This window comes from Glycine soja, chromosome 4 (assembly GCF_004193775.1).
Source record: "Glycine soja cultivar W05 chromosome 4, ASM419377v2, whole genome shotgun sequence".
NCBI lineage: Eukaryota > Viridiplantae > Streptophyta > Magnoliopsida > Fabales > Fabaceae > Glycine > Glycine soja.
The window spans coordinates 29,902,964-29,911,739 of record NC_041005.1 but is presented as its reverse complement, the minus strand read 5'-3'; positions in this window follow the sequence as shown (position 1 = coordinate 29,911,739).

The following is an 8,776-nucleotide window of genomic DNA, read 5'->3' as shown; positions in this document are numbered from 1 at the left end:
AACTCACACCTTGCTTTATTGGTCCTTTCCAAATTCTTAAGAGAGTTGGCCCTGTGGCATACCAAATTGCATTACCCCCGTCTCTTTCTAATCTTCACAATGTCTTCCATGTGTCTCAACTCCATAAGTATATCCATGATCCATCCCACGTGATTGAATTAGATGATGTACAAGTGAAGGAGAATTTGACATATGAAACATTGCCTTTGAGGATCGAGGATAGGCGAACAAAACACCTAAGAGGGAAAGAGATTCTGTTGGTCAAGGTGATCTGGGAAGGGGCATCAGGAGAAGATGCCACGTGGGAATTAGAAAGTCAGATGCGAGAAGCTCATCCATCTTTGTTTGAGTAAGGTAAATTTCGAGGACGAAATTTCAAAAAGGGTGGGAGAGTTGTAACACCTTGATATATATCTATATATTATTAGTAATTATATTTCATGTTTGATTATTTTGTTGTCTTATTCTATCTGTAATTATTTTCAAGGAGGTGAGTTTAGTTATTAAAAAGGGTGTTAGTAGTTAAAGCGTTAGCTACTCAAAAGAAGCCACGAGGAAGCTTCTTGAGGAAGCCTCTTAATGAAGCTTCTCAAGGAAGCTACATGAAGCTTTCCCGGTAAAAATGCTGTCCAACCTTCATTAACCGTTGGATCTTCTCGAAATTTGGTCTGCAGCTTCACAGGACACTTGTCCATAATTTCTAGTTTTGTTTGCTTTCATCTTCATCTCGTTCACTTTCGATTTTCTTTTCTTCCATTTTTAACGTGCTTTAACTGTTTATTTAAGTCGTTATCTCGCCTAATAAATGATAAAATGAATTTCAACCGATCATTTGCGTTGCAATCTCGTTTAATCACTATTAAAGCAAAATCTAACCAATCGTTCACACTGTAACCTCGTTTAAACCAAAAAAAGAAAAATAATAATAAAATAATCAAAATATCTTGGATAAAATAATAATAAAATAAATCAAAAAAATCTATCGGACATTTTTCCATTAAAGTTTCCTTGAATGAATTGACTAATAACCAAAGTGAAGCTAAGGCTAAAATCAACTCATAAATCAAGCTTTGTCTGCAAAATTCACTAAAAACCGTTTTAAGGTCCAACGCCTTAAACGGTCTTCTTTGCTTTTATCGGTTAACATGGACCGTTCAAAAGCATAAAATCAAGACGTAACTTTACCGCTTTTGCAAGAACTACGTAGGTCTGATTTCCTCATCGCAATTGAGGATACGTAGGAGCAAAAACCCCGCTTTTGTCGACCACCCCAAGAGATCGTTAATGGTCCAACGCCTTAACGTTCCTCTCCTTTCAAAAACCAAGAGATTGTTAATGGTTCAACGCCTTAACGTTTCTCTCCTTTCAAAACCAAGAGATCGTTAATAGTCCAACGCCTTAATGTTTCACTCCTTTCAAAAGAATCAAAAGATCGTTTAATGGTCCAATGCCTAAAATGACTTTTGTGCGGTTAAAATCGATCTTGTGAAGAAAGATCAAAACAACTTAACCAACGTTTAGTTCTAAAAGAACTATGTAGGTCTGATTTCCTCATCGCAATTGAGGAATACATAGGAGCAATGGAAATACCCTTGTCGACCACAAAAAGATAAAAAATACAAAAGGCATAAAAGACATAAAAACGTAAAAAAGGGAAAATAAAACAAATCGAAGACATGATATTGCACACTTGGTTAAAGGCTGCCGTCTCTTGTGACGGACGCGTGCGGTGCTAATACCTTCCCTGTGCGTAAAAACAACTCCCGGACCTTTCACAAATTAAAGTTTGTAGACTACACCTTTTCATTTTTTCCGACGTTTTCCTCAAATAAACGTTGGTGGCGACTCCGTGCATTTTCCTTTCTTGGAAGACGCACCTGTGAGCCCCGTGTCTCCCTCCCGCCGAAGGGTAGGTTGCGATAGTTGGCAACTCCACTGGGGACTGTTTTTAGAGAGTTAGGCCTTCTAATCTCGTGCAATATCATGACTTCCTTTTATGTCGGTTTCCTTTTATTTCTCTTACGTTCTTGTATATAACTCTTTGATGCTTTTAGTATGTTTTTTTGAAATGTATGCATGAGATAGATATTTATTCATTTGATGCACACAATTACCAACACTATTTGTACACACGGTGAGTTGAAAAGGGGCCCTATACCCGGGTCCATGGGAACATAAGGAGTGGAGGTGAATCTGTGGTCATGCTGGGTCTCCGACTTGCTTGATAACAGTGAACCCTCATCTAGAGTTTTTCTCTTTGATAACATGTTGTTGCTGGTAGTCCCTACTACCGCAATATGTTTTTTTGAAGGGGATGATACCTCTAGAAACCATCAATAGAGATATGACCACCTTGGGAATTATCACTAAAAGCCTTTTAGTTCCTCCCGTTTAGGTCCCTAAAATAGGGGCACGAAGTGAACACGCTGCGTGCCTTTTAAACACTGCCATGCATATAACCTAAATGTCATGTACGCCTTTGTTGTATGATTATTTGAGGATATTGCCATGCTGTGTATATCCCCCTGTTGCGCTTTTGTGCATCTGCATCATGTCGTCACACATGCGTTGTATATTGGTCTCGTCTTTTGTCACGGGAAGCCGAAAGGTCCATATCACCTTCTTAACTGCATACATGGGGCATTGCGTCCCCGAATGCGCAAGTAAGAAGAGATAATTTTTTGGGCTCTCGTGTCCGTAAATGCATTCATATCATGCATCGCATAAGCATCTCTGCATGGCATCATAATGAACATATCGTTCCTGTATTTGTCCATTATCATATTCCAGCATCACATTTTGCATGAGTCATTGCATCATCATGCATATGCGTTCAACATACTTTTTGTTCTACAAACTTCATACCTTTTGTTTTCTTGTTTGCTCATGCATGATCCTTGCGTTTTCCTCTACAAAACAAAAACAAAAAGGAAGCGTGAAAATGCACACTACATTCTTAGTTGCATGTGTTAGGTACCATGAGCCAACCATGTTGGGATCATAAACCCATTTAAAAAAAAAAAAACAAAAACAAAACAAAATGATTGGACATGGTACCTAATGCGTGGTTAACTAGGAAATGATGTTTCTTCGGGCATCTCAATCTCATAATTACATTTTCCATGCATAGCATACGTATTCCCGAGTCTTTCATCTCTATGAAATGTTGTCGAGTATTGGTGATCAAAATTGCCATTCCTTGGGTTATGGGGTTGAACCAAGCTCATGCTTTTACGAAAAGGTTCATCAAGTCAAGTTGAAGCATGGAAGTAACCATCTTGCAAAAATTGGGGCAAAAGATGGATCGAGTTACATCGTTGCTTCATCTACTGCCAAACATATTTAGGATTGTTGATGTCCTTGTTACTTCCAGTTTCACCTTGACAAAGATGTCATGGACCATGTTTAAAATCTAAATTGATTCAACCCCATGTCCTGCGTAAAAATTCGCAATACTTCAACTCTGCATCATTCGCATACATGCATGCTTTTCATTGGTTGCATTGCTCATTGCATTCTTTCCTTGAAAAAAAATGAACTTAATCATTGTTATAAAAAAGAAAAGAACACGCTTTACGGTGCCCTTACCAAACTCGTGCTAGAGCTAGAGTAATGGGTGAAGTAGAGGAGGTGCAAGAGCAGATGAAGGCCGATATGCAGGCCATGAAAGAGCAAACGACCACAATGATGGAGGCCATGATGAGCATGAAGAAGATAATGGAAGCCAATGCGGTTGTAGTTGCCGCTACCAACGCTATTGCTAAGGTGAACCCGATGCCCCCATCTAACCTTAACCAAATGAATCATCCAACCTCATATAGGTAGGCAAAGATTTGGGAAGTACAGACGACCCCATGATGTGCAAATTCAAAATGAGCACGACTTCCCGCCATATGGCTTGCCTCCCAACTATACACCACCCAATGTGGCATACACTCCCAATGAGGATGTCAATAACTTAGCTCCCATACTCATTGAGAGCCAACAACCTCATCATGTACATGTCTCTCAACCCATGGGGGAGACACATGAAATTCCCCACCACAATCTAGCTGACTTCGAGCCTTGCCTCGGATATGCCACTGAAGGGCAAGCAGTTAGTGGTATACCCCTGCAAAACACTTTGGAGGGGCCTCAATTTCGCCCCCAACCACAACCCTTCTATGGAAAAATGGTGGGTTACACACCTTCAAGCTTTGCGGATTTGGTCTTTGCCGGTGATAGGATCAAAGTGGGTTTGGAAAAAGGAAAATCTGATCATCCTGCTTTGATGAATGCGAAAACTGGGGCAAATGATGAGGATGAGAATGAGGAAGAAACCCTTGCTATGACTGCCATTCCCACACGGTCAAATTTCCCATCAGCCCAACAATGTCATTACTCAGCCAATAATAGTCCCTCTCACCCAATCATCCACAAAGCCTGCCCGCCGCACATTCGGTGCCAAAACACCAACCAAAAAGGAATTTTGTAACAAAAAGCCTGTAGGATTCACCCCAAATTCCGGTGTCATATGCTAACTTGCTCCCATATCTACTTGATAATGCAATGGTAGCCATAACCCCTGCCAGGGTTCCTCAACCTCCATTTTTCTGAGGATACAACTCGAACGCAACATGTGCATATCATGGAGGAGTTCTGGGACATTCCATTGAGCACTGTATGACCTCGAAGCGTAAGGTGCAAAGTCTAATTGATGCAGGCTGGCTGAAATTTGAGGAGAATCGCTTGTTAAATCCTAACATTGACAAGCGACACCACACATGGGGCAATTTTGAAAGCTGTTGTTAGATGTCTCTAATGACTCATAAGGATTTTCAAGTTTATGCCATTATTGTAAACCACAGTTACCATGCTAAATAAAATGGATAAATTTGACATCTTTGTCCCTCATCCTCTCGTAATTACATCTTTGCTTCCACTAGAATGTGGGTGCAAGCCATTGGTTTGTTTGCTCAAGCGACCTGCGTTCCTGAGTTTGGACTTCCAAGACCGTTCAATCAAAAATTACTCGTGCTACACATTTGGTGAGGGTGCCATAAAACGACGAGTAAAGCGAAAAAAAAAAGTTCAAAAAGAAAAAGGAAAAAAGCATTTGATTGACTGTGTTTTCAAGTAAAAATATAGACGTTCATGTGACCTCATTTTATCATTCCGGAAAGTTTGTCTTTTTTAGAGAGAAGTGAGTTATCAAGAATAGGAGTCATTTGACTTAACCCGTCAACTGAAAAAATCCTTCAACTGATTCTCGTCCTTGAAAAATTCTTTTTGTGAGAATCAACTGCCTCTTTCATTCTTCCTTGCTACAAGGTTGTGAAAACAAAACAACGATGGATACCTCAGAGCCCTACACTGAGGCAATGAAAGGCACCATGCATAAACCTCAAGCGAACCTAGGGGAAGATTAGAAGTTCTCACCCAATAGGTTCCTAGCTACAAGGTCATGACGAAAGATAACAATTGGTACCTTAAAGCCTTACACTAGGGCAATGAGGGGCACCATGCATGAGCCTTAAGCGAACCTAGGGGCAGATCAAAAGTTCTCACCCGTCGATGTTTTTAAACAAAAAAGGGGGGACAAACCCTAGGATTTCAATGGATTGATTAAACATCGAATGGCTCCATTGTCGTCACCCCAAAATGGTCAAGTGTTTAAATCAAATAGAACATACACTCTGAGGGAGTTCCCGGAGAGATTTGCAAAAGATAGGATAAGGTTGCATGAATTATCACCTCTTTCAAAAGACAGTCAATTTGTGTTTTCCAAAAAAACAAATCAAATCAAAATCACAAAATAGGGAAAGAATGTCATGAACATTGTATAACTGTCCATTACATTGCATTGTTGCATACGAAGTCCGCATTTACTGCATTTTAAGACAAAGGTTGCATGCATCTGGATCCCTAAAAATCATGTTAACTACATAGATTTCCTACATCTATTGTCCAATCTTTTTGAATTTGGAATGACTGGCCCTCTCAATGATTCAATCTCTTGCTTTCTCATAAGGGTGGACCCTTGGGTACTAGTACCCTCACCTTCAGAGGGCTACAAGCCCTCGCCATCAGAGGACTACACGTCCTCGCCTTTAGAAGGCTGCACGCCTTCGCCTTCAGAGGACTACACGTCCTCACCTTCAGAGGACTACACGTCCTCGCCGTTAGAGGACTACACATCCACACCCTCAGAGGACTACACGTCCTCACCTTCAAAGGGCTACACGCCCTCGCCTTCAGAAGACTACACGTCTTCACCTTCAGAGGACTACACGTCCTCACCTTCAGAGGACTACACGTCCTCGCCTTTATAGGACTACACGTCCTCGCCATAAGAGGGCTACATGTCCTCGTCTTCAGAGGGCTACACGTCCTCACCTTCAGAGGACTACACGCCCTCACCTTCAGAGGACTACACGTCCTCGCCTTCAGAGGGCTACACGTCCTCACCTTCAGAGGACTACATGTCTTCCCCTTCAGAGGGCTACACGCCCTCGCCTTCAGAGGACTACACGACCTCGCCATCAGAGGACTACACATCCTCGCCTTCAGAGGGCTACACGTCCTCCCCTTCAGAGGGCTACACGCCCTCACCTTCAAAGGGCTACACATCCTTACCTTCAGTGGACTACACATCCTCCCTTTCAGAGGGCTACACGCTCTCGCCTTCGTAGGGCTACATGCCCTCACCTTCAGAGGACTACACGTCCTCGCCTTCAGAGGGCTACACACCCTCGCCTTCAGAGGACTACACGTCCTCGCCTTCAGAGGGCTGCACGCCCTCGCCTTCATAGGGCTGCACGCCCTCACCTTCATAGGACTCCACATCTGCGCCTTCAGAGAACTCAAGGTCCTCCGCCCTTAATGCTGAATCGAGGCCTGCGCTCCCGGGTGAGGGGCTAGTAGTTTGCTTTTATCAGTTCTTGGGCCACCCCCTGATATTGGAGGGCGACCAACTGTGCGGGTACCACTATAGAGGGAGGCTATTGTGCAGCTACTATGCATACTAGGGTAAGATTTCACCCAGCCGCTGCAAGGAGATGAGTGTGGATCATGCACACCACCACAACTTCGATCTCCCCCTGCTGAAGTGTCAGTTGGTCTGTGCTGTCATGACATAGGTAATTATGCACGTGGCTCAATTGATTTATGATGCCCTCCACTATTTGCAGGGCTGACGCCCACAAGACACCAAGTGGACCGGAGAAGTCCAATAGGGCCCTGGGGTTTCCAGGTCTGGTTATGGGTGCCTAATCGAGGCCATACCTGAATCAAATAAACATTAAAAATGCATTATCTAGGAAGTGATCCTAGGTCGTCTCCCAATGAGCAATGGTCAACCAAACGTTCGTAACAGATAGTAATAAAATAGTAACGAATTGGGGGGGGGGGTTGTTTGTTTTTGTAATTTAAACAACAAGAAAATTTGAATTAGAAAATAACAGAATTAAAACATGTTGTTTCCCCTTGATTCACAAGCAAGTCTCTTATCCTAGGTTACGAGAATTTATCCTTAATCAGTTCAACCACTTAATCCAACCCTAAATTAAATTACTAAGCGAAAATTAACATAAGGCTGTCATTATGTGATTAAGCAACACATACACCAATTAATCATGAACGAAACTGATCATTAAGCATGAACGTAAATTAAGTGCAGAGACAATTAATCAAGCACTAAGCATGCATGGATCAATAGCAACAAATCCAGAGTAATTGGTGAAGAGGAAAAACTGATCAGCATTCAATAGTAATAACAAAACCTCAAAGAGAGTTGTGCTTGATCCTCAAGAGAAAACAACGCTGGAGACTTAGCCTTTCATTAATCAGTAGAAAACGAAATTGTACATTGAAGCAGAAATGAATTTGCAGAAAACGAATTTTATTCTACGTGAACAGTGCGCATAAACAGTAAAAACTGGAATTCTAAAACCCTAAAATTATTCTCCTCTTCGAAAAAACTCTTAACTAAAACCCTGGTGCTGTTATATAGGTCTCAGCCCCAAAGCTTACAAATCAATTTTAAGTCCAAGCCCATAAACGAAATAAAATAAAATCTGGACCAAGATAAGATAAGATTGGATGAAATAAAATCTAGATGAAATAAAATTTGGATAAGATAAGATTTGATAAAATAAAATCGTCTGCTCTCTTCAAGTCCAAGCCCAATTTCTTATAATTCTCCTAAAATTAAATTACAAACACAAAATTATTCAAGTAGGCCCAAATGATAAAAACTGCATAATTAATTTGACAATTAAGGTTAATCAGTAATTAAAATGGTGACAAAAAGGGTTAAGAAATAGGAGAAAATAATGACACATCAAATCCCCCCACACTTTGCCTTTTGCACTCCTGGGCAAAATCAAAAAGCAAAGCAAGGAACAAATCCAGAGGCATTAAAGAGAAACAAACAAACACAAAAACAATTACATATTTCTCTATGAATCTCAAGGAATGGGCAACATCCAACACGTAGAGAGTTAAAGAATCAAGACAGTCATGAAAATCATCCAAGCATCTCAAACACGGCAAGATAGTCAATCAGCTCAAGAATGAAAAGTGATAAAGCCTCATAAGATATGCACTCTATCTCTCAAGTGTCTAGGCTACCGTTTACTCTCAGAGCACCCATGAAAAACAAACACCACATAGACTTGGCAAAACTCTAAAATCGACAACCAAACTCGCCAAACACATACACATGAGGATCAAAAGGTCTTTTAAGATTGTAATGGGGCCAAAGACAAGGTAGAGGAAAGTATGGGATAAGTAGCTA